At 48.0% G+C, this 26,853-nt stretch overlaps 1 non-coding gene across 1 annotated transcript; it reads right to left on the bottom strand.

The window, feature by feature from the left end:
- Nucleotides 1-4,544: 4,544 nt before the first annotated feature.
- Trnag-gcc (transfer RNA glycine (anticodon GCC)) lies at nucleotides 4,545-4,615 on the bottom strand. Its single transcript has one exon. It is a non-coding gene; the product is annotated as a tRNA-Gly (tRNA).
- Nucleotides 4,616-26,853: the final 22,238 nt, after the last annotated feature.

The raw sequence follows: 26,853 nt of genomic DNA, 5'->3' as shown, positions 1-26,853 counted from the left end.
CACTTTGTAGACCAGGCTGGCCTTGAACTCACAGACACATACTCTTTCCCTAGAGTGCTGAGATTAAAGGCATGCCCCACCTTGCTTGCCTTTAACTTTTCTTTTTCTTTCTTTTTTTTTTTTTTTTGGTGTTCTTTTTGTTTTTTGTTTTTTGAGTCAGGGTTCCTCTGTAAAGTTTTAAGTTTTCTTTGCACACATTTAATTTATTTACGTGCTTGCCACAGCATGCACGCGGAGGTCAGAGTTCCTGGTATTGGTTCTCTGGGTCAAACTCAAATTGTCAGGCTTCCGCTGGTGGCTTTACCCATAGTCCTTCTGCTGTCTAAATTTGTTAGCTTTTTTTGCTTTCCCCAAACATTCTTGTGGTGCTTGCTTATTATGAATTGATAATGAGCACATACCCTTTTATTCACAGTAAGAAAGAAACTTTAGGGTCAAGGATACAACTTATGGGGAAAGGCTTCAGCCATACAAGCCTCAACAGTCTGAATTTGATCCCTGGAACCCACATTAAGCTGGATCCCGGTTCAAGCACCTGTAATCCTGTCATTCCTATGGGAGGTGGAGACAGGAGGCTTGTTGGAAGCTTAGGGGACAGCTAGCCTGGGATTCTTGGCACAGGAGCATTGATGAGAGTTGAAGGCACAAGGGCTGATACCCCAAAGTTGAACATGTGCGTGCCTGTGCACCCCCCGGATGCATATATACACACACTAAAACAAACAAACAAACAAACAATCAAATAAATAGAAATGCTAAAAGATTTTTCACTTCTAAAATCTATACATGGAGGATGAAAAGAAAACCACGGACCAGGCTTGGTGTCAGAAGTCTGAGCCAGGAAAGGAAATGTGGTGGACGTTGCTTCAAAGTGCAGGGGCTGAAAGTCTCAGCCTCTTTTTCCAATATACATGTGCCAAGAGAAAGGTATCCATCACTAGGGTAAAGGACAAAGACAGAGGAGGCTGTCACTTCTGGGAGCCAAGGATTTTGGGAGATGGGGGTGGGGAGGGCCAGAGGAGCACCTTTCCCTGGGGCAGGAGGACTGCAGGAAGGATGGTGCACATGTGTGGAGCTGTAGGCGGAGGCAGGAAGGTGAGGGCGGCCTTTCCTGATTGCCTCTATTTTCTCTGCAAAGGAGGAGGCGAGGCCATCCTGTGAGGGTGGGATGGACGGCTTCCCAGGCTGGGGGCTCCAAGGGGCTGGCCTGGGGGAGGTGGGGAAGGACCCTGGGGGATAGAACGGCTGTTACACTGTTACACACAGTTGCAGATAGGTGATCTCTGTCCAGAGCCAGCTGTGCCAGAGGGTTTCTTTCATGGGGCTTGGCACCATCTGTGTATCCCCGGAGGACTTCTCTCTGTGTAATTCTGGTGTCCAGGGCTGTCAGGAGATAAGAGACTTTGTTGGGTTGATCGTAAAGCCCTAAGGTTGGAAAGGTTAAGTGGAAATAAGGCCTGGGAGGCAAGGGGTTTGCAGGGACAGCACGAGAGATGGGGAAGCCGGCAAGCTGAGAAGAGAGGTCTAGTGGGAGTGAGGGGTGCAGGAGTCACCAAACAAAGAGGGATGAGGGTAATCTCTAGGAGGAGAGAGGAGAAGTGGCGGAGAGGGCCCGGGATTCCATTAGAAGTGGAAATACAGTGAGGCAAGGTCATTGACTGAGGCCAGGGTAGTAGACAACCTGGAACAGAGCAGGCAAATGTAAACGGGGGGTGGGGGGGTGGGGGGAGGGGGAAGGGGGGGTGGGTAGGAGGGTGGGGGGTGGGGGGATTCAGGGAAGCCATGCCAGGGAGGTTCAGAATAGAGAGAGCAAAGCACTGAGAAGACATAGGGAAGGCCCAGGAGTGCAAGGAGAAGACATTCTTTATGATGGAGGTGGGGGGGGGGGCAAAATCAAGGAAGGTTGGGGTGGGGGTTGACAGGATAAAGAGCAGTTCTAGAACTTAGACTGTGAGAGGAAGCCCAGAGATTGCTAAAGTACAGGGCACAGTGGAGGGGAAACAGAGGCCAGAAGAGACCAGCTAGCTGCTCATGGCCGATCAACAGCAGACTGCCATGCCACCCTCATGCCAGGCTGCGGCATCTTCGTGGGACTGGGCTGAGGAGTCACGTTGGAATGCACCTCCAGGATAGTCCTTTGGCTTTAAATTAAACGAACAGAAAGCTATGAAGAGTGAGAGGTCCATGTTTCCCAATTCCTGGTGTGCTGTGGATATTGGTGATGGGATAAGGAAGAGAGTATGTTGAGAAGAATCCAGAAATAATATGTGTGCATGTGTGTATGTGCATGTGTACATACAAGTGTCTGTGTATGCAAGTATGCGTATGTGCATATATGCATTTATTTGCAATTATGGGCTGTGTTTATAAGAAACTTGGGCTGGATCAGTATTTATCTTTGCAAAGAAAAAATATGGTTTATAACTTTAATTTTTTTTGAAAGCCCATTTTATTCTTTTTTGTTTTGTTTTGTTTTTTTTTTGTTTTTTGGATTTGTTTTTTTCTGAGACAGGATTTCTCTGTATAGCCCTGGCTGTCCTGGAACTCACTCTGTAGACCAGGCTGGCCTCGAACTCAGAAATCTGCCTGCCTTTGCCTCCCAGAATGCTGGGATTACAGGCGTGCGCCACCACCGCCCGGCTGAAAGCTTATTTTAAATGATGGTTCTTAAATGCTTTAACTTCCCTTGTAGCTCACCACACACCAGAAGAAGTAGAAAAGAAAGGATACGGGGGAAGTGGACCTGTTTAGAAATGGATCTTTGGCGCAACTCGCATCTGTGTTGTCTGGAAATTGGCAGTTCAGTTCACAAATTCGCAGGCAGCGGCAGCTCCATCCAGTCGCAAACACCTCACAGATATATCAGCAGTCCAGTATGGTAGAGTCTAGATAGCAAACATGAATCAGTAACAGCGGTAGGTCCTAGCAGAGACAGCCAGGCCCCAGCCTCAGCTCAAGTCAGCAGGAAGGACCCGGAGGGACTCCAGGAGTTCTTGGCTGTGTCTCAGGGAAGCAGAAGATCAGCAAGGCTGTGAGACCCACAAGAGTTGCACAACTAGCTCTATAAGCAAGCCTGGCTCCCGTCACCGCCACTCGTAGAGTCTTAGTTACATTCCAAACATCACATGTCCTCCCCAGGTCTTACCTCAGCATGTGCATCTGTCTCAGCTGACATTACTTTACCTATCAGCCTGAGTCTGTGGTAGCAGCCAGAAACTGCAGCACACCACCAGAAGTTTGCATTTCTCTCTATGGCGTCACGACAAATGCAGCTCAACTGCGAAATTTAAGGTGGACCAAGAATCTTTCATCACGCGTCCTTTCACGTGCTTGTTTTAGTAGAACATCCTTTCTCCCGTATCTGCTTCCTGTAGGAAGGCTAATCATTCCTTCACGAGCCTGCCTTAGTCTTTCACCCGTGTCCACTTCAGGAAAACACTCTACATGTTTGCCTAAGCAAAACACCTTCCAACACAGCTGACTTCCCAAAGAACCCTTAAGTTTCCATTTCAATGGTTGCCTTTGCAGAGGATGAAGGCAGATGCTTCCCATCGCCAGAGGTGGAGATGGGAACAATGAGCCACCCACTTACCATCTTCTGTTTCTGGCACACAAGGAGCAGGCAGCTGGCCTGTGCCAAGGATGCCCAAACGTTTTGCAGCACACTGGAATTACTGGGACTCTACACCTGCTCTGACCAGTAATATTGCAGGCCCAATCTGCCCATGACTTACACCAGAATACCTTTGCTGGCCATAGAGGCTTAGCCAAGGCTTGCAGTAAGTTTTTAGGATTGTCATAACAAATTACCTCAGACTGGGAGATTTAAACAACAGATTTTTTTTTCTTTCTCACAGTTTTGGACCTTGAAGCCCAAACATGGCAGTCTTCACCTGAGGCCTGTCTTCTTGTCCTCTCTGAGTCTTCACACACTTTCCCCTCTGTGCTTGTGTCCTAGTTTCCACCTCATGTAAGAACACCGTTCAGATTGGACTAGGGCCCAACCTAATGACATCATTTTTGCTTAATTATCCCTTTAAGCACTGTATCTCCAAATACAGCCACATTCTAAAATGCATAAGGATTCAGACTTCTGTTGGGGTTTTGTCTAAGCTCCACCCCACACCTACCTGGCAATAGCCAGGTATGCCCCGCCCCAGAGATCTGGCCCATTATAAGAGGGGCTACTTGCTCCTCCTCTCTCTCTTTGCTCTCCGCTCTCCCATACTCTCTCACCTCTCTGCCCCTGGGGCTCTTCACCCCCTCCACGTGGTCATGGCCGGCCTCTACTCTCTCTCTCTCTCTCTCTCTCTCTCTCTCTCTCCCACTAACTCTCATCCCCTATTCTGAATAAACTCTATTCTATACCATGTCTCTGTGTGTGTGGTCCCTCAGGGGCAGAGGTGCCCAGGCAAGGGCCCGCCTGGACACCTTCCCCCACGCCGCCTAGCCACACTTACCTAACCCCCTATACTCCCCCTATTAAGCCCCTTCATCATCCTGCTGCCGAAAGTCCTCCAATGGTACCCAAAGTCCTTCATTGGTGCATGGGCCGGGAATCGAACCCGGGCCTCCCGCGTGGCAGGCGAGAATTCTACCACTGAACCACCCATGCCACACTCACCTAACCCCCTATACTCCCCCCTTTAAGCCCCTTCATCCTGCTGCCGAAAGTCCTCCAATGGTACTCAAAGTCCTTCATTGGTGCATTGGCCGGGAACGAGAAACACCATGGGATGGATATTAAGCCTCTTCCACCAATGGGATTTTCCGCCCCGCACATGCGCGATCACTGATGCCTCCTGATGCCTCCTCGGCTCTCAGAGTCCGCCACAGCAAGCCTACACTCCTTTCCCGTGGCTGCGCCCCACCCCCCACCACCATACTGTCTCGCTCTGCTGGCTACCCGATTCTCTCACAGCTCTACGGCTTCTCCCTACCCTGTCTTCCCTCTCCTACACTGCGCGGTCTCCCAATGTCCTCTACTGTTACAGCAGGCCATGACTGGTCTTGCAGCCACGCACTGGCAGGTGAAGCAAGGTTGGGGGACTGGGTCACACAGCCAAGCGGTCCACACTGGCTTCCACGTTCCCTGATATTGGATTGCACTTCCTTAGCGAACACCATCAGCCTAAAAAGGTAAGGTCTTTCGGTTGGCTGGACGGTTTCTTAAGTTCAGAAGGGATCTGGCCAATCTTTTCTGGAGCTAGGTGCCTCCCCAGCTAACACTCGTTTTAGGACACTAAACCCCAGGTGCCTCCTAATCCAGAAGTAATCCTGAGTCTCCCCCATTGGCTTCCAACTGTTCACTCAAACCCTGGCCAGGCGGGATACTTCTTCCGGCTTTTGCCTTAGCTCCCAGGGGCCCTCACAACGGTCTGGACCCTCTGGCTTAGCTGCCGTTATTTGTTATATACACTCTTCGGGACGCCGATTGTGTAATAACAATACCCCCACCCACCTGATGGGTAATAGAGTGTCTTCGCCGGTACCTCCAGGCACCCCACTGGCATGTCTCCTGGAAAATCTCAAGTCTCTAAACTAATAAACCTCTGTAATAAGGTCTGGACTCAATATAAGCTAGATAATAATTCCAAATGGCCACCTAATGGCACCCTATACACCACAATTTTATCCATTGCTGCCAGCTTTCTTTCTGTGATCCTAGCATCTTTACTAACCAAGGCAATATACTTTCCTCTACCTATACAACCTGTCAAAGCTACTTAAGATTTCCATTCCTAGTCTCTCTTTAACTATTGCTCTCCTATCTTGCGCTCAATCTTGTCAGAAGTTTGTTATTAGATTTAAGACAGACAGAATTCCCAAAGGCCTGACAGCTTCTCCCAGGAGGTCTCAGAAGAAAGATGGACACCGCCACAGGATGCTGCCTGAAAGTGCAGTGGACAAAACCGGATACCTTGAGTCAAATGACTTAGCTAAACAAAGGTAAGACATTTCTCATGTCATGGGTATCCATTCCACAGAGAAAAGCCGTGAATCTTCTGTGTTTGAAAGCCAGACTGACAGCCAAAGCCGCCATGGAGACCAGAGACCACAAAGAACTGCTGGCTACTGGAATCTGTCATTCTTTAATAATATAACTGCTAAGTTATTGTTTATTCCTCAGACTTCTGACTACATTGACAGCTAGACAGTTATCTCCTTACCTAAACTCTGTTTCCATTAAATGCTTCATATTTCCTCTTCTTGCTCTGTCACTGTCCCAACCTTCAATTCTATTCCTTCTGATCCACAAAGGCTCATCTTAAAGACTGTTCATGTGGTTAACTCATGTTGTTATCTCTTTAATAAACTTGTTAGCTACAGGAAACCTACCCAGATCTACTGCTCATGGACCAAGTAGTCTCCATCCAGATAAGTACATCTGCCCAAGTTCCCACTTTACTACCTTTCCAAAGGGTGGGATTCCTCTGGGTTTCAATTGTACATCTTAAGAAAGATGTACAATTTTCCTTTCTCCCAAATGTACTTAGTCTTATTCCCTAACTAAACTAATGTGTTCCAACATCTTGTTAAGTCCAGGCCCTTGCCATATCCAGGATAGCTCCAGAGAAGCAATCTTCAGATGCTCCAATCTCCTCTCAGCTTCTCCAAACGCAGACAGCTTCTACTGGACCTGTTCTCCTGACCTATCTTCAAATGGCTCTACAAATCCTGGACAGCAAAGAAGCAGCCAGTCATCCTGAGACTGGACAATCACCCCCCATACCCCTTTCTCTAGGTTCCCCAGAGACACACCGCCCCAATGTCAGGATGAAGCAGTCAGATCTCAACAACGACCCTATTCCTGCTTCACCGTATTCACCATCACTTTTCTTTTTTCTTTTTCTTTTATTAATTAACCAAACATTGGGGAATGTTGGGGTTTTGTCTAAGCTCCACCCCACACCTACCTGGCAATAGCCAGGTATGCCCTGCCCCAGAGATCTGGCCCACTATAAGAGGGGCTACTTGCCCCTCCTCTCTCTCTTTGCTCTCCACTCTCCCATACTCTCTCACCTCTCTGCCCCTGGGGCTCTTCCCCCCCTCCACGTGGTCATGGCCGGCCTCTCTCTCTCTCTCTCTCTCTCTCTCTCTCTCTCTCTCTCTCTCTCTACCTCTCTCTCTCTACCACTAACTCCCATCCCCTATTCTGAATAAATTCTATTCTATACCATGTCTCTGTGTGTATGGTCCCTCAGGGGCAGAGGTGCCCAGGCAAGGGCCCGCCTGGACACCTTCCCCCACGCTACCTAGCCACACTCACCTAACCCCCTATACTCCCCCCTTTAAGCCCCTTCATCCTGCTGCTGAAAGTCCTCCAATGGTACTCAAAGTCCTTCAACTTCAACATGATTTTTTTTTCTTTTGCCAGACACAATTCAGCTCATAACAGGGAGCAGAAACCCATATACAGGATCTATGTTTTAAAAAATAATTGGGCTAGTGAGATGGCTCAGTGGTTAAGAACACTGGCTGCTCTATTAGAAGACCCAGGTTTTATTCCAGCACCCAAACATCTGTCTGTAACTCCGGTTTCTGGGGATCCGGCACCTCTTCTTTGGGTCCCAGTCATGAACATAGTGCACAGACACACATGCAAACAAAACACGCATAAACATCTCATTTTCAAAAGAAAGTGTTTTGGGGTGGGGGGCTGGAGAGAAGGCTTCTTGGTTAAGAGTGTATACTACTCTTGTATGGCTAAGTTTGATTCCTGTCACCACACTGGTAGTTCATAACTGCCTGTAGCTTTAGCTCCAGGGGATTTTGTGGAGTCATGGAACTGGGGGATGGGGGATGGGCAGGCCCAGAGCAAGAGTGGGGCCTGTGTAGTCCTACCCCCACATCTCTGCTCCCCTGGTAGTCACATAGCCTGATAGCCAGGTTAAACTTCCTCTTCCCTAATAAGGTCATGCCCTACTGCCTCACCTGGAAATATGCAAATGAGGCAGTGCTCTGGCACCGGCCAATGATGTTCCTTCACCCTGAAAGTCCTTACCAACCCCTCAAAGGTTTAAATAGCCTTTGTCCAGCCCTTCCCATTAAACAAGCTGCCTCACTGCAGCTGCCTCCCGACAGTCTGTTCCTGCTGTGCTCACCACCACGTGGGGTCTCTTATGCTCCCAGCTGTCCCTCCTAGCTTGCCCTCCCAGTTGTGATCTCAGACCAGGGGAAGCCAAGCCTGAAGGGCAGGATGAGATGACCCCGGCTGTCTTTCACTGTACCCGAACTCATGTTTAGACCCACATGTTGGACATAACCCTGTGGCCATCAGCCACATAAGGCCGGGCCCCTAGTGTTCTGGCTGGACTCCCCGCCCACAGTCACCTGACTACAGCCAGGTTTTCCTGGCCCCACAGTTACCTGACAACATCCAGGTAGTCCAGCCCACTATTAAAGGGGATGCTTGGCCCCTCCTCGCTCTCTTGCCCTTTTCTCTTGTCCCCCCTCCCCCCTCCTCATTCTTCTCCCCTCTTTCCACGTGGTCATGGCCAGCTCTCGCCCCTCTCTTTTCTTTCTTTCTTTACTTCTCTCTTTTCCTTTTCTTACTTTTCTATAATAAAGCTTTAAAACCATGAGCTGCCTCTTCTTAAAACCCGCCGCTGTGTTGGAGAAATGGAGCAGGCCTCAGCGTCTCCAGCCGCCAGAAAGGACTCAGGACTTCTCTGCCCGGCTGGGGCTTCCTCCTCAGGCACTCGGGCCTCCCGCCCCACAGGATCAAGTCTGGGTCCCCCCTAGCCGGGTAGCCTCCCTCTGCAGGTACTCCAGTCCCCGCTCATCTTCCCTACAGCCACCGACAAACGTACACACGCACACACGCACACACGCACACACACAATTTAAAAATATTAAAAAAAATAGAACGTCATGAAATTCTTAGGCAAATGGATGGAGCTAGAGAATATCATACTAAGTGAGGTAACCCAGACTCAAAAGGTGAATCATGGTATGCACTCACTAATAAGTGGATATTAACCTAGAAAACTGGAATACCCAAAACATAATCCACACATCAAATGAGGTACAAGAAGAAAGGAGGAGTGGCCCCTGGTTCTGGAAAGACTCAGTGAAACAGTATTCAGCAAAACCAGAACGGGGAAGTGGGAAGGGGTGGGTGGGAGGACAGGGGAAGAGAAGGGGGTTTGCGGGACTTTCGGGGAGTGGGGGGGCTAGAAAAGGGGAAATCATTTGAAATGTAAATAAATTATATCGAATAATAATAAAAAAAAGAAAAAAAAAAGAAAAAAAATAGAACGTTTCTCTTACTTTATTTTGGGAAGCTAAAGGTCAAATCTACCACTGGGTTACCTTCATGAACTAGAGAGCAATTCTTCCTGACTCCCATGCCTCTGTGGAGTGGTGATTTTAAGCTATAGTCATAGATTGACCCTTGTCTCATGGAGATGTGAGGTCTGTATCCCTGCCCCTTGAATCTGAGTTGACTCATGCCTGCTTTGAGCAGTATAATATGGCAGAAGAGTGCTGTGTCCCTTTCAGGCTAGGTCATAAAAGGCCATGTAACTTTTGCCTTGCTTACTAAAACACTCCATTTTTGGAGACTTGACTCACTATAGTACAGAGTCTGGCTTCCGCAAGAGCATGCAGGATAGACTCCAGGAAGATCATGTTCACTGCCCAGCTAAGCCGTATCTCTCAGCCACCGCTGTGCAGGTGCCAGTGGTAAGGGAAGCCACTCTGGATACTGTACCAGCCAGCAGACTGTCATGGAGCAACTTCTGTCAATTCCAGCTGACAGAGGGCTAGTCAGCCAGGCCCTGCCATGTTCCTCACTCGCAAATGTATGCCGTGTAATGAATTGGTCGCTGTTCTCAGCCACTAACTTTTAAAGGAGTTTGGGATGCAGATACAGTCAGAGCACAGGACGTACACCATTTTGTCCTTTGCTCTGACCCACACTGCCCATTAGACTTTCTTGTCTCCTCGTATTTCCTGCTTCCTCATAAATGTAACATACGTGGCTTTCTCTACTCCCAGCCCCTCCCTGGATCTCTGATCACTGCCCACATTACTAGAAATGGGTGAGAAGTAGGACATCCAGGTCAGGGGCAGGGTGACACAGAGTGTGGCATGGGCCACCCTGGGGATGTGAGCCTCATTTGTGCATTGTCAGGGTCTGTGTTAAGCCATCCCACAGGGAGGTCCCTACTTCACATATTAACCCCTTCCTAGCTCTACTGCTTATGCCCAGAGGGAAAAGGTTCTTGCTCAAAATTAATCTTCAGTCTATTCTATTTTTTTTTTTCCGAGACAGGGTTTTTCTGTGTAGCCCTGGCTGTCCTGGAATTCACTCTGTAGACCAGGCTGGCCTCAAACTCAGAAATCCACCTGCCTCTGCCTCCCAGAGTGCTGGGATTACAGGCGTGTGCCACCACCACCCGGCTAGTGCTCAGTCTATTCTATTAAGGTCCCCCGTGCACTTCCTCCAAAACATAAAACCCCCTCTCCAGCTTAAAAACTTATTATTGTGTGTGAGTGTATGCATAATGTGTGTTTGTGGGGTTTTTGTTCGAATGTGAGTGTGGAGGTCAGGGAACAACTTTGTGAAGTCAGTTCTCTCTTGCCAACTGTAAGTGGGTTCTGGGGTCAAACTCAGGCCACTGAGCTGGCATGGCCAGTGTCTTCATCCATTGCATCATCTCTTCAGTTTCCATGGGGACTATCCTATGAGGTCACTCATCTGCCAACTACTTCTTCAAATCTTCCATCAAAGCCAGATAGGGTAGCACATGTCTGCAATCCCAGCACTTGAGAGGTAGGGGCAGGTGTATCAGAAGTTCTAGGTCAGGCTCGGCCACATAGCAAGTTCAGAACCAGTCTGGACTACTTGAGCTCTCTTAAAAACAAAACAAATTCTGTCAGAAGAGCAGGGTATGGTGGCACACACCTGCAATCCCATTGCTAGGAAGGTTGAGGTAGAGGGATTAATGATTTGAGGCTAGTTTGGGTTATACAGCAAGATCTGTCTCAGCAAGCAAGCAAGCAAGCAAGCAAGCAAGCCACTCCCCCAGATGACTTGCTGAACTGAAGTTTACTCGCCTCCCCCTGGATTCTGGTTTTCATCTTGCTCTCACAGGCCCTTCTCAGACTAACTACTTTTTTCCCTTGTAGGACATGTATTGCCACCTGGAGGGCTTGTTTGGGGAGGGGTTTAGAAGGAGGTACAGCTACTCTCTCTCTACCTTGACTGCATGTTAATTCTCCTCTCTTTGGAGAAGGCTGTCCTTTTTGACCTTTGGGATGAATGTCCACAGAGCTGTGAGGGAGGAAGGGAAGGGGAATCAATCCTGGTGACAAATGAGGTAACGGAGGTTGCAGCCAGATTGACCTCACACCCATAGGGCACTGTTTGAAAGGTTCAACCCTTCACTCTAAGGCTTAGCTTTTCACAAGGCTCACATGTAATCACCAAATTAGAAGGGGCAGGCGAAGGATGTGGGTCCGAGTTCACAAGCAGCTGGGGGAATTTCAGCCAGCAAAACCAGCATCAAGGTCCTCACCTTTTCAGCTGCAAACTCTGTCTGATCGGTTATCTGTCGGGTTTTCATAATAGAGGGCAATTGGCTGGCCTCCCTTGTCTAGTAGTTTCTTGGGGGCTGCTCTAAGAAACCACTGTAGTAGGGGGTTATGAGTTAAGATTCTTGCAGAAGCAGAGGTCCAAAATCTAGGTGCTGCTACTTCCTGAAGCTCTGATCTAGCACGTGTTCCAACTTTTGTGAGTCAGTACTTCACAGAGTTTTGACAACAAGCTGGGAGAAAAGCAGTTCAAAGGAGAAAAGATTTAATTTGGCATCTGGCATCTGGGGTCAGCTTGCTCCACTGTGGTCCTGAGGCAAGGAAGAGGATCACGGAGTCTGGAGCATGTGTTAGAGCAGTGGTTCTCAACTTTCCCAATGCTGTGATCCTTTATTACAGTTGCTCATGTTGTGGTGACCCACAACCATAAAATTATTTTGTTGCAATGTCATAACTGCCATTTTGCTAGTGCTATGAATTACAATGTAATATCTGATATGTGACTTTCCCCCCACACAAAGGGATCACGACCCACAGGCCGAGAGCCACTGTTAGAGCAAGCTGTTCACATCACAGTAGCCAGGAAGCAGAAAGCACGCTTGTGTGGGTGGGCTCTCTCCTTCTTCCCTTCCGATTCTTCCAGGGTTCCCAGGCTCTGGGATGGTGCTGTCCGCTTTAGGGTTGGCTTTTCCCTACTTAGTTTATTGTTTCTGGAAATGCCGTCAGACCACACCCAGAAGTATATTTTACTAATCTCCTGTGCATCTCTTTGTACAATCAAGATTAATCACCGGAGCTGGAGAGATGGCCCAGCGGTTGAGAGTACTGACTCAGTACTCACATGGTGGCATACAATCATCTGTTACTCCAGTTCCAAGGATCTGACACCCTCTTCTGGTCTCCATGGGCACCAGGCACGTACATGGTATATCTACACACAGGTAGGCAACACACTCATGCACATACACAAATAAATGAACCTAAAAAAAATAACCACAGCAGCTTCGCTCTTTGCTTCTGGAGGTTACCAGGCAGCACTGGCATGCTCTGGTTTGTAGATTCACAAGTCACTCTCTGCTTCCATCTTTATATGTGTATGGTGGTCAGGCAATATGTGTACATGAGTGTAGCTGCCCTCAGAGGCCAGAAAAGGGAGATGGATCCCTGAATTTAGAGTTGCAGGTAATGATGAACCCCCCTGATATGGGGTGCTAGGAACCAAACTTGGGTCCTCTATAAGAGTAGTACATGCTCTGAACCACTGAGTCATCTCTCCAGCACCACCACCCCTCTTCCTTTTTTAAAGACAGGGTCTTATGTAGTCCATACTGTCTCAAACTCCGTATGTAGCTGAGGATGTCATTGAATTTCTGATCTTTCTGCATTCCCCTTCAAAGGGCTGGGATTACAGGCATGGGCCACCATACCCAGTTTATGGGGCACTGGGGATTGAACCTAGGACTTCATGTATGCTAGGCAAGCACTCTATCAATTGAGCCACATCTCCAGCTCTGCCTCCAGCATCACAAGGAACTCTCTTCTATGACTTCTGTGTCTCTGGGTCTGCCTTTCAATCTTTGTCTTTCAAGAACACCAGTCACAGCTGGGTGGTGGCGGCGCACGCCTTTAATCCCAGCACTTAGGAGGCAGAGGCAGGTGGATTTCTTAGTTCAAGGCCAGCCTGTTCTACAGAGTGAGTCCCAGAACTGCCAGGGCTACACAGAGAAACCTTGTCTCGAAAAAACAACAACAACAACAACAAAAACCACCAGTCATTGATTCAAGGCTTATCTTAACCCCAATATGTCCTTGTCCTAACTCATCAGATGTTTAAAACTCTACTTCCAACTAATGCCACAATCAGAGAATTAGCCTTGAGGGAGGTGTGCTTTGCAAACCAGCACTTTCCTCTTTTTTATCTTTCCCTCCTTCTCTTCCTCCCTCCTCACCTCTGTTCTGCTGGTCTTCATTTTTGTTTTGTATTTTTTTAAAAAACTTATTTAATTTTATTTTATGTTCATTGGTAGAAGAGTGTCAGAACCCTGGAATAGTTGTGAGCTGCCATGTGGGTTCTGGGAATTGAACCCTGGTCCTTTGGGAGAGCAGACAATGCTCTTAACCACGGAGTCATCTCTCCAGCCCCTGGTCTTTATGTTTTTTAAGTCTCCCTTCTTTCCAATGTCAGGGTTACTGGAGAAGTCATAGTTTCTGCACTGTGTCCGACAGAAAGAACACCATGCAAGAACATGTCTGAGACCCTCCAGCAGACAGTAGCCAGTTGCTTCCTGTAGATCTGCAGGTGCCTCAGTATTAACACCCAGATGAGATGTTTTATCATCGTAAGAAGGAGGAGAAAGAAGAGGTGAAGACAAGAGGAGTAGAGATGCAGCTTGGGAATGGAGATGATGTTTGTGCATGGACCGCATCCATGACTTTAGGGAACTGACCTGATTTCTTCTACATCAAGCAGGGATCTTGCACCTCCTATCTGAGTTTCTCTCAGCCATTCCCTAGGCTTGGGTCCTGAGCTACATATAAAAGGGGAAAACGACCTGAACACAGGCATTCTTCACGCCCTGCTTCTTCACTGTGGCACAGTTGGCCAGCTGCTTCAAGCTCCTGACACTTGACTTCTAGCCATGACGACTAAACCCTCCAACTCTGAACCCCAAAATGCCCCTTTCCTTTAAGTTGCTTTTAAGTTTATTTTTATGTGTATGGGTATTTTGACGGCATGTATGTCCATGCATCACGTGACTGCTGTGCCCTTAGTGGCCAGAAGAAGCTGTCAGGTCCCCTGAAACTGCATTTACAAACTCTTGTGAGCCGAACTGTGGTTGGTAGGAATTGAACCCTGGTCCCCTGGAAGACAGCAGCTGCTGCTCTTGGCTGCTGAGCCATCTCTGCAGCCCCTGAATTTGCTTTGGTGCATTTTATCACAGCACAGCAACAGGGAGGTAAACGGGGATGCCATCCTAATGAAGCGAAGGACGATTATCGGTCATCTCAGCCAGCCAGGTCAGTTCTGGAAACTTCTAGGTGGTCTTACTGTAGTGCATAAACTCTGGGCTCTATGACTGCATCAGCTGCTAGCCCCGGGATGTTCACTCACTTTCCTATGCCTGTCTCATCTACTTCAGTTTCAATATGTAAGCAATGTAAAAATTACTAATGAAATACTTTGCTTTCTTTGTTTTTTTTCACTAACTTGAGACATGGTGTGTGTGTGTGTGTGTGTGTGTGTGTAGCTAGTAGCTACACTACTGGTCAGCACCTGTCTTGAAGAACATAACAGCTTTGGACAGGACCAGGGTTCAATTCCTACCAACCACAGTTTGGCTCACAAGTGTTTGTAAATGCAGTTTCAGGAGACCTGACACCTTCTTCTGGCCTCTAAGGGCACAGCAGTCACATGACGCATAGACATACATGGCGTCAAAATACCCATACACATAAAAATAAAGAAAAACTTAAAAGCAACTTAAAGGAAAGGGGCTTTTTGGGGTTCAGAGTTGGAGGGTTTAGTCATCATGGCTAGAAGTCAAAGTGTCAGGAGCTTGAAGCAGTTGGCCAACTGTGCCACAGTGAAGAAGCAGAGCGTGAAGAAGCAGGGCGTGAAGAATGCCTGTGCTCAGGTCGTTTTCCCCTTTTATATGTATGTAGCTCAGGACCCAAGCCTAGGGAATGCTGCCACCCAATTTTTGGCTCCATTTCAACCTCAACTAATCCAATAAACAACCCCACACAGGTCAAACCACATTAAAGAATTCCTCACAGGTGTACCCAGAGGCTTGTCTCCTAGTTGATTCCAGATTCTTGCAAGTCGACAAGGCTAACCTTCTATAGGTCACTAGTCTTGCGAAATGGCCCCTTCCCATCATGCATTTGATACCATGCTGCATCTCCAAACTCAATACAATATAAGTAATAGTTTGGATATTTTGCAGTGCCTTATAGTATCAAATTTGATTTCTAAATTTTAACTTTAATAAAAATATTATGTCAGGGGAAAAATAAAATTTCTCAATGTAAAAGTGTGTGTGGTTACTAGAATAATTTAAAGGATGTCAATGACTCATAGTATCTTCAAAGCATCTGGGCATACTCTGTGAAGCTGACGTGTGCCCTTGCTACTGACAAGCTGTGTACCTTTGGACTCTGGGTTGATTTTTCTGATTTTGTGAGATGGGCGTGATGTGATCCGGGTGCCTGCCCTGCTGCTGGGAGTCAACGGAGTCATCAAAGGAGACAATCATGTAGACAGGCTTCTCAGCTCCAAAACACAGCGGAAACCCTCCTTCTCCCTCCCCTCCCCTTCTCTCCCCTCTCCTCCCCTCTCTCCCTGCCCCTCCCCTTCTCTCCCCTCTCCTCCCCTTCTCTCCCCTCTCCTCCTCTTCTCTCCCCGCCCCTTCCCCTTCTCTCCCCATCCCTCCCCTTTCCTCCCCTCCCCTCCCCTTCTCTCCCCTCCCTTCCCTTTTGGTCTCCTCTCTTCTCTATCTTCTCCTCTATTACCATGTCCTCCCACCTTCCTTTCTTCCTTGTCTATTTCTTACCCTCCTCTATCTCCCCTCCTTCCCCACCACCTCACCCCTCCCCTTCCCTCCCTGTCTCTTCTCCTCCCCTCCTCCCTTCCCTCTCCCTTCCCCTCCCCTCCCTTTCTCTCCCTTTCCCTTTATTACTCTTCCTCTCTTTCCATTCCCTCTTCTCTCCTCTTCTTTCCCCTCCCCTAAGGTCTTAGGGTTCCTGTCACTGAGATAAAACATCATGATGATAGACAACTTGAAGAACAAAGAGTTTATTTTATCTTACAACTCACAGGTCACACTCCATTGCCAAGGGAAGTCAGTGGAGGAACTCAAACAGGGCAGAAACCCTGAGGCTGGGGGCAACAGAGAGACGGTGGGTGAACACTGCTTCCTGGCTTACTCTTGGCTTGCTTAGCTTGCTTTCTTCTAACCCCCAGGACCACCAGCCCAGGTGTGGTACCATGCACTGTGAGCTGCGCCTTTTCTTGCCAATCTTCAACTGAGAAAATGTAACACAGGCTTTCCCTCAGGCCAACCTAGTGGGGGCATTTTCTCAACTGAGATTTCTTCTTTCAAAATGGCTCTAGTTGTGTCCAGTTGACATAAATCTAAGCAGCACACTTCCTTTTTCTTTCTTTTTTTTCTCCTCCCTTCCTGTGTTAGTTACTTTGTCTCTGTGATACAATCCCATGACCAGAAGAAACAGCTTAAGGATGGAAGTTCATTTTAGTTTCCAGTTCCAGAAGGGCTTGATGCCCAGGATGTAGAGGGGTAGGGCGTGTGGAGAACTGGAAGCGGACAGATCACACAAGAAGCAGAGAGCAAGCTGGAAGGGGTGAGGCTATAAACTCTCAAAGCCCCACCCTGAGCAGTTAGCTTCTCCCAGGAGGCTCAACTTCTTAAAGTTCCCTATCTTCCCCAAACAGTGCCACCAACTGGGGATCACATGTTCAAATACAGGAGCCTATGGGGGACATTTCCGTTCTCCTCCTCATTTCATCCCTGCCCCTGCCTTCTAGCTATTAACACCGCCAGCCAGTGGCTTCCGCCACCGCCAGTGGAAAGTACCGACAGCAACATCGCTGCCTCCTCTTTCAGTCAAGGGATTAGGCCACCAGAGCAGGGGCCTCGGACACAGCCCACAAAAATTTCAGCTTTCAGCTCTTCCCAAACTCTGTGGTCTGGTTCTAAGTGAGTTACCCTCAGCCAGATGCCAACAGTGCTTTTGTCTGCTTGGAGGGAGGGGGTGGGGCGGCCCAGGTCTCTGGGGGGGGGGGGATGCCTTCCACCTAACGTTTTTTCCCAATCGACACCGGGTTTGTGTCGATTAGAATAAGACATCCATTTTCCCTCCCCCACCCCTCCGTAAAAGCATTTCTATTGCGTCAGACCACCAAAGCATTTCCTCATTCTTTTTTTGGTCACCAAATATTTTTATGATTTTCCACATATACAGGGAGGGGGAAAAAAACTCGAGCAGCCACTCAGGCGGCAGCGGTAGACACACCACGTCTCCCAAGAGAGCGAGGGATTGAAACAGCAAAACAACAGGGCAAAACCAAAGCCCGAGGGGCGAGGTGAGGGGGTGAGGGGGTGTCCAGGGAGTGATAATTAGTCAAAGATCCAGGGATTTCTATGAATTCTAATTGGGAATTCTGGGATAACAAGCTGGAATTCACTTAGTGGCTTGGGACAGTGAAGGCTCTCCTAGGAGCCAGTCAAACATTTGCAGATGAAATTAGCCCTTGGTGAGGTGAGAGGATCAGGTGTGGAGGGGCCCCAGCCACCTGAGGGTCAACCCCAGGCCTACCACACCTTCCTCCTCCTGGTCTGGCTTTCCATCCCTTCCCGGATGTGCTAACGGTATGAGAATGATGGAGTTAGCGATCTGCTTCCTGTGGGATCCAGGGGATACCACCCAGAGCTTGGGGGTGATGATTGGTTATTTGATCTCCCCCCCTCCTTTTCCCCTTTCTGATTTCCATCCCTAGCTGGTTTTCCCAGAGACAGAGCGGGGCCACTCATAGCCAGCCAGCTGCTCTGTGCTGAGAGATTTAAAATCCTGCAATTGACTCTGACTACATCCAGAACAATGGGCGTCTGCAGCTGATTTATTAATCTGCTGGGGAGGGAGGGAGGCAGTGTTCGGGTCCAGGCTGTTTTCTGGGATGACAATGGATTTACGTTTCAGCAGGGTTTATGATGGCCGGAGGCATGGAAGCCGCAGACACCGCGACTCAGTGAGGACCCACGGGCAGGGAATGGGAAGCAGTAAGAGGGTTGGAAGTTGATTTAGAGGAGATCTCCAAACATTGACCTTCCTAGTGGATGGGACTAGGCAGGGGGTGGGGCGTGCTCCGGCCAGTGGATTCCATTTTCTAGTGATTTAAAGAGTAGAAGTGGATCTTCGTGGGGCTCTTGTGTCTGACTGCTCATACAAGCTGTGGGCTGGATGGAAGGACATTTTTGTGAAGATTGGTAGATTGGAAGTTGGGGGAAAGGTTTGTACTCAGCAAAGTCCTGTCAGGGGGATAGGGAGATGTGGTTTGACTGCATTCTGGGGAGCTTGATGGGGTAACCAGTGGTGTGGTAGGCACATAATTAGGAAGTCAATGTATTTTGGCCCAATTAGATGGAGAGAGTGCATCAGTATTTAAAATAGTAAATGATAGCTATTTATCTGTCTGTCTGCCTGTCTATCTATCTCTATCTATCTATCTATCTATCTATCTATCTATCTGTGTGCATTTGTGTTTGGGTGCACATGTGTCATGGAGATCAGCAGACAGCTTGTGGGAGCCAGTTTTCTCTCCCTACCATGTGAGTCCTGGGAAACCAACTCATGTCATCAAGGCTCGGAGGCAGGTACCTTTACCTGTTGAAACATCTTGTGAGCTCTGGCTTTAGTATTTACAGATTTTCCAGTAGAAGGAAGAGGGGAACTGGCTCTTCTCAGTGGTTCCAGGAACTAGCTATTTCTTGCCTTAGATGACTGGCATCCAAGACTTTCATTCTGCCACTGGTGGGCTGCGAAAGATGGGGTAGTGAGTGCATCTCCCCAAGGCTGTGATTCTTCTGGTGGTGGTGGTGGTTTGCTAGAAGGATAAATAACATACTGCACAAGAGGCATTTAGTACCAATGAAATCCCACGCTCACTGTCCCCCTCCTCATCGATGAACCTGGTCGTTATTTGGTACAGTCAGAAGCAGAACAAATGACCAGACATCATAGGGAGGTTGATCATGGTTCAACTCGAGAAAGAATCCTTTAGAATAGTATAGTAGAAAACAGGGCATGGGAAGAAGAGATCGAGAGAAGAAAGGGGGTAAGGGGATACAGAAGGGAGGAGGGAAAGGGTCACACACACACACACACACACACACACACACACACACACGGCTAAACTGGAGACAGGCATTGGGCAGCCTTCATCAGGGACCCCTGTGGGAGCTGAGCCCAGGACCACAGACCAATCAATCATAAGAGAAGCCCTCAAAAATGCTTCTCCGTCTCCTCTTCCCAAGGTGCCTGGGGCACCCTACTCCAGGACTGACTGGGCAGTGTTTGTGAGGAAAGGCTGGGCTGACATCTTGCAGGTTCTCAGGAGGAAGGTTTGGGTTGTTTTTAAGAAGAACTTCTGTATCAGACCCCTTAGGGCACTGACCCTGGCTCCACCTCAGGGTGTCTGAGTATCCCCCAGGTGTATCTTCTAATCGGGTCTCCTAGATGGCCTTTACCCTACTGTCTTGGTAAAGAACTTTGTAAAGAGCTCTTATGCAGGCTTACGCAGGCTTGGAGACATTTGCCATTTCTTCTCTGTTGTCCTCTCTCCACTGTCAACCTGGGTGATGTGAGTCTCTGCCAACTTTCCTCATTTAGGAACTCACTATGTAGACCAGACAAGCCTCGAACTCACAGGGATCCTAGTGTCTCTGCCTCTAAGGTGCTGGGACTAGGCCTGTGCCACCATGCCAGTCGTGGGCAGCTTCCACCAACGGTGCTAACCTTGTCCTCTTTATCCTTGAATGACCGACTTTCTTCCAGCCGCAGGTTGTTGTGTGCAATGTGGGAGACTCAAGCCTCGGATGAGATACTGGATACAGAAATACCACGTTATGATTCTGTTGTTATCATTATCAGACAGGGAGGCTGGAGCCGAGCCCTTTGTGCAGGCTTGAGGTTAAGACCTCAGCCGCAAACTATGAGTGGGAGACAAGGCAGGAGACCAGGGAGATGGGAGGCGGGGCAGAGAGAGGACTGATGGGAACCAAGTTCATGCTAAAGATACTTGGCGGCAGCCAGGCCACAGGCCTGTGGCTGGGCTCCGGTCCCAACCGCGGGCCTCATTTCCATATGCAGGTCAGCCTGTGGTGTGTTTATAGCCCAGTCTCTGGGCAGGCATAGCTTTACCAGGAAGGCTCAGCCCCTGAATCTGTGGGAGGGCAGCAGCCGTGGGCTGTGGGAGGTGGTGGGCTGCATGCCTTTGGCTGGCAGAGCACGGTTCCCATCAGAGTCAATTACAGGGCACAAAGCTCCTGACGTGAGGTCAGGAAGCAGGCCCGGGGCACCTCGGGGATGTGTGTAGTGACGGAGGTGAGATCTATGTGTGGGGCTGTCCACACATGGCTGTGCGGTTATAAATACACACGGCCCGCTCGTGGAGCACAGTGGGTGCCCAAATAGCTTTGCGGGCAGCTGGATATGATGTAAACACACACTGACAGAGTCAGTGGAAGGCTTGGCCGGACCGCATCAGCATCTCTTTCCACACTTTTAGGCAAATGCTCGTTAAACAGAATAGCCAGGCGCTGGGGCTCAAATCCTAGAGCCTGTTAAATTTGGAAGTCAGTGAGAAGGTTTTCGAGAGAAGAGCCAAGCTGAGATGGTCCAGCTGAGCCCAGGGTTTGACGTGTTTCTTTGTGCACGTGCATGCGTATGTATAGGCCATAGAACACCTCAGGTTATTCACCTTTTTTGAGGGGTGGGAAAGGGTCTTCCTCGGGCTGGAACTCACCAACTAAGTTAAGTCAGTGGGTCAGGGATCTGTCTGCTTCCACACCTCCCTGGCACATGGATTCCAAGCACATGCACCATGTTGAGTCTTTTTTTTTTTCCCTTCTTTTTTAAAACCAGGAAGACATGAGTTCTAGGAATGGAACTCAGATCCTCACTCTCATTACACAAACTCTTGGCTGCTTGAGTTGTTTTCCCAGCCCAGAAGGGCTTCTTTACACACAACTTCCTCCCCCCTCATGTCACACCCCCCTCCTTGTGTCTGGTTCTGCTCCTCCTGACCCCCACACTCACGATGGGTCTCCATTTCCCAAATACCCCGACTCTCTCCATGCTCCTTAGACTGCTGAGGCTCTTTGCTGAGACTTCCATCCTTGGCTTAGTCCTCCACTTCACCTGCCCGTGCTGTTCATCCTTTGATCCAGGGATCTGAAAACTGCCCACAGGTTTCATGGGGTCCACTACCCAATATGCTTTACTCCGCAAGTCAATACTGCTTTAAAAAAAATAAACATTTATTTATTTATTTATTTGATGATGATGATGATGATGATGATGGTGTGTGTGTGTGTTTGATGGGTGTGTGTGTTCCTGCACGCGCGCGTGCGTGCGCGCATGTGTGTGTGTGTGTGTATGTGTGTGTATGTGTGTGTGTGATGTGTGGCACACACATGGAGTAAGAGGACAGTTTTTAGAGTCAGTTCCCTCCTTCCACCTTTACATGGGTTCTGGGTATTGAACTCAGGTTTTCAGGCCTTAGCAGCCAGTGTGTTTACTGAGCCACCTTGAAGGCCCTGCTTGCTTTTTGAGATAGGACCTTTCCACATAGCACAGGTTGGCCCAAATGTAAGATCCTCCTGTCTCAGGCTCTTGAGTGCTAGGATTGCAGAGGTGTACTACCATGCCTGGGCCTAAGACATTAAAAAAATATTATATTTATGTAGCTGGGCGTGGTGGCGCACGCCTTTAATCCCACCACTTGGGAGGCAGAGGCAGGAGGATTTCTGAGTTCGAGGCCAGCCTGGTCTAAAAGAGTGAGTTCAGAGAAGCCCTGTCTCGGAAAAAAATATTATATTTATATTAACTAAGATTAATATTATCAAAATACAACATTAAAATTTAATATTATTTTAATATTTTATTTAATGTATCAAATATAATATTGCATATAATTATGTAATATAAAACACATATACTTGACACTCAATATAATAAAAATTTACATTATTAAGTTAATAAAATAATTAAAAATTTATATATATGTGTGTGTGTGTGTGTGTGTGTGTGTGTGTAATCTCATTATGTAGCCCAGGCTAAACTTGAGATCTCACTGCTTTTGTCTTCTAAGTGTTGGAATTGCAGGCATGTATCACCATATATGACTTTAGTTTTTATATGCGCATGTGCACACACATGTGTGTATGGGCATGTATGTGTATTCGTTGTGTACATATGTACACATATATGTGCACATCTACATATGATAGAGGCTAGAGGTTGAAATGTTTCATCATGCCCTGTTTTATTGACTGAGTGAGGTATGGCATCTTGTTGAGCGCAGACCTTTCTAATTTGGCTAGCCTTGTTAGTCATTCTGTTCCAGAGTTACCTGGTTTCTGGCTTCTGATCACTGGGATTTGAAGTGGGGTTGTGACACCTCTGGCTTTTACGTAGCTGCTAAGGATTTGAACTCTGATCTTCCTGCTTTTTGCAATAAGGGACTTTATTCCCCTGGTCTGTCTCCCTAGAACAATTTAAATGTTGACAGTGCTGGAAAAAACCATCGTATCTTGTGACATGTCAAGTTTATATTGTTACATGGAAGCACAGCCATGCCTGTCTGACATCTGTGACTGACTTGGTTTCAGTGGCAGGGTCGAGGACTTGCCAAAGACACTAGATAGCTTGCAAATCTTCAGACCTTACCATCAGGTCCTTTGTAGAAAAGCCCTTTGGGCTGCTTGTTTGTACCTGAGGCATCTCTGAGCTCTCTGGCAGAGTCACCTGTGTCCTGACCTGCACCTTGTTGTTTCCCTCCATGACAGTGACTGACAGCAGTAAGTACTGGCTGGGTTTTTGCTAGCCCAAGCCTCCCAAAGCATGGCCGAGGAGGGCTAGCTAACACTGTCTCCTGCCCTCTTAGATCTCGCATCACTGGTTGGCTGAATTGAACAAGTGCAAAGAGTGAATAGCATCCCCCGCCCCCCATTTCCCAATGAGTGAATGAAGTACTTCCTTTTATATTCTTCTCTACAATATTTTTGGTATTGGGCAGCATGGGGTGGTTGCTTTGGCATTCTTTGGTAATCCCTGTCTGCCTGCAAAATGTAGAAGGAGAAAAAAGCATCCAAGTGTGGGGCTCACTTTACTCTGTCTGTGTCTGCGCGTGTGTGCACGCCTGTGTGTGTGCACGTGCACAGGCACGCCATGGCATGCATGTGGAGGTCAGAGGGTAAATTGTGGGAGTAGTTGTCTCCTTGTCTCCTACCACATGGGTTTCAACTCAGGATTGAAAGGTCATCAGGCTTCCTGGCAAGCTCCTCCATCCACTGATCACTTCCTGTGATCCGTCTCCTTGAGTCCTGGGTTTGCCCTACACAGACAGAGAAAACTCCATCCTGACTTCATGTCTTCCTTCCTGTTGGCTGTTCTCATCAAATTCTCCTCTCCTTTATCTCTGTTATCCCATTCCCTCCAAAACCATGTCCCCAACCGCTACTTCCCACAGAGCCTTTCTGCCTTTTCCCACCAAGTTTTGAGTGCTTTCTTTGTGCCAGATAGCTGAAACTAGCACCCCTTTCTTCCATGAATGAAAGAACCAATATTAGGTGGGGTACCGGAGGCAGAGGGCTGGAAAGGTTATGCGCATGCCCTTATGGTGCTTGTGGTCCAAGATGGTGGGTTTCAAACCTCGGCTACACAGTCTGTGTGGAGTCTGAAGTCTCTCTGGAGGATGGTGATTCTCTCTGGAGGTCAGGAGGGAAAAACAGGGTAGATGGCTGCCTCTCTCCTTCTTCCCAACTTCTGTGTCTACAAGGTGCCTCTGTGGTTACCCGTTTTACTTTTAGGTCTCAGTAGAAAGACTTCCACTGCTACAACATGCCTGGGAATAATTCATTTGTATAAGACCAAGTGTTTGCAAACTCTCTCTCCCTATAAAACATATAAGTACATATTACAATATCCATATAATTAATATTATTCTACTCAGAATAACATAAGTGCTATATAAATTATTGTTCCGTATTGCTGCTTGAGGAATAATGACAAGAAATAAAAGGTCTACATCACTTCATCAAATGTGTCCCCCCTCCCCCGTGTTTTTGTTGAGTACATGGTTGAATCCATAGGTGGGCAGAGCTAACACGTATGACGGCATATGGTAGATACCAGTGAAGGGGCAATTAAACTGAACACAAAAGTTGAGTAAATGTTGAACGATAAGAAGAGGGAGAACATTTGAGATGGAGAGAATGATGTGCATTGAAGTGTGGAAGCAAGGATGAATGAGATGTGCGTGGAGAATGGGAAACTGCCCGGGGCAGGTGAATAGACTCATACTTGCCAAGTAGCGGAGGTTAGACCTCTGTCATCACAGGTGGTAGGGGGCTGTAGAACCAGTGACACTCTGTCTGACGACAGCAGGGGGAGTTGCCATCAACAGGATGCAGACTCCAGGCAAATGCAAGGTAAGGAGCGCCCGTAGTGGTCCAGATGTCAGAGGATCTGGTCTAGGACCCGGCTGTGTGAATAGGCAGCAAGATGAGGAGACAGAAAATTCCCCAAAGCAGACTCTGCAGTGTAAAGGGGCGATGCTCTAAAGTAGGGACAAGGGGGCTTTCGAGGTAGCATCCCTGTTTCTTGATCCTCTGTGAAACGGAGGTCAGAGAGACTTCTGGGTGAAGGTTGGTTCAGTTAGGCCCTCATGAAACTTGTACATTGAAATGTGCTAAAGGAAGGAAAGATTAGGCTAAGGCCTTGCTGAGAATTCTGTGGAGAAAGGGGGAAATATCTTTTGAAGACCCTTAATGGCCTGCTCCAGTCTTCCAATAACTCAGGCAATTTATAGCAGCAGCTGCACGGATGTTCCTTTGCCTGGCAGTGCAGGTGCTGTGAAGAACCAGAGGCTGTGGAGGTGGGCATTTGGCTTCCTAAAAAGTCCTTTACCTAGATTATAACAAGTGTGAAAAACAGCCTAAGTCTCAGAGTTCAGCCTTTGGGACTTCCCAAAAGTCTCACACTTCTGTAACCAGTCCAAGAGCAAGAACAAAACCTCACCAGCACCCTGGCGCCTTGCTCTTTGGCATACATAGTCACTTTTTTGGGAATGGATGGCAAGGTTCTCTGCTAATGGCCTGACCTTGACAAGGCAGGACTGAGGCTAAGGTCCACACTGCCGCTCTAGGTATCCAGGCATGGTTTGAAGTCTTCAATGGAATAGGAAGTCTTCCTTAGACCAGGCTCACATCTCCCTCGTTCTGTCTTCTCTTACAGCTAGCTCCCCAGAGCTAGACCTACAGCCCACCGATGAGTCCTCTCGTCTGCCCAGCGGTGAGGCCCTCAGACTCTAGTCACAGAACCGACAGGCTGTGGATGGCAAGCCAGGCGTTCACACTACCACAGCCTGTGCTGAGTGGACTCAGGTCAGGCAAAGTTTTTAATCTCTATGATCTTTGAAGCGGAGTCATTCATGACAAGGTCTGTTCTGATAGAGACCACAGAGGTCGTAGCTCCCTCCTGAGCCTTCGCACCAAGTCAAGAATCAGCACAGATACCCTTCCCTTCCCTTCTCCTTCCTTCCTTCCTTCCTTCCTTCCTTCCTTCCTTCCTTCCTTCCTTCCTTCCTTCCTTCCTTCCTTCCTCCCTCCCTCCTTCCCTCCCTCCTCTTTCTTTCTTTCTTTCTTTCTTTCTTTCTTTCTTTCTTTCTTTCTTTCTTTCTTTCTTTCTTCCTTCCTTCCTTTCTTCCTTCCTCCCTCCCTCCCTCCCTCCCTCCCCCTCTTCTTTCTTTCTTTCTTTCTTTCTTTCTTTCTTTCTTTCTTTCTTTCTTTCTTTCTTTCTTTCTTTCTTTCTTTCTCTCTCCTTCTCTCCCCTCCCCCACTTTCTTTGTATACAAGTACACTGTAGCTATCTTCAGACACACCATCAAAGATTCCTCAGATCCCATTGCAGATGATTGTAACCCACTGTGTGGTTGCACTAATGTGTGTGAACTCAGGACCTCTGGAAGAGCAGTCAGTGCTCTTAACTGCTGAGCCATCTCTCCAGCCCCAATCAGTTTATTCTTTAGACAATCATACATGCAGTAAAAGTATAATTCAAAGATAATTATTGTTTTTAATATCTTTTAGACTTATTTTCTTTTATACATACAGGTGTTTTATCTGCATGTGTGGATTTGCACTGTACTTGTGCTTAGTGTCTGCAGAGGCCAGAAGAGGCCGTCAGATTTCCTGGAACTTGAGTTATTCATGGTTATGGGCTACCATGTAGGTCCTGGGAATTGAAAGCTGGGTCCTCTGCAAGTGCTCTAAACCCCAGAGGCTGAACTCTCTTCAGCCCTAATTCTTATTTTTAAATTAAATCTTATTTATTAGTCATTATTAGTGTATGTATACACTAATGTGTGTGGGCACATGTGTGTTATGGTGTGTGTGTGTGTGTGTGTGTGTGTGTAGGTCAGAGGACAGGTTTTGGAATCCAGGGATAGAACTGAAGTCCTCCATTTTGGGTACTAAGCACTTGTACCTGCTGACCTGTGTCACTGGCCCCAAA

The sequence above is a fragment of the Apodemus sylvaticus genome, chromosome 10, assembly GCF_947179515.1.
Source record: "Apodemus sylvaticus chromosome 10, mApoSyl1.1, whole genome shotgun sequence".
Taxonomy (NCBI): domain Eukaryota; kingdom Metazoa; phylum Chordata; class Mammalia; order Rodentia; family Muridae; genus Apodemus; species Apodemus sylvaticus.
This window is presented reverse-complemented; position numbering and strand designations above follow the sequence as displayed.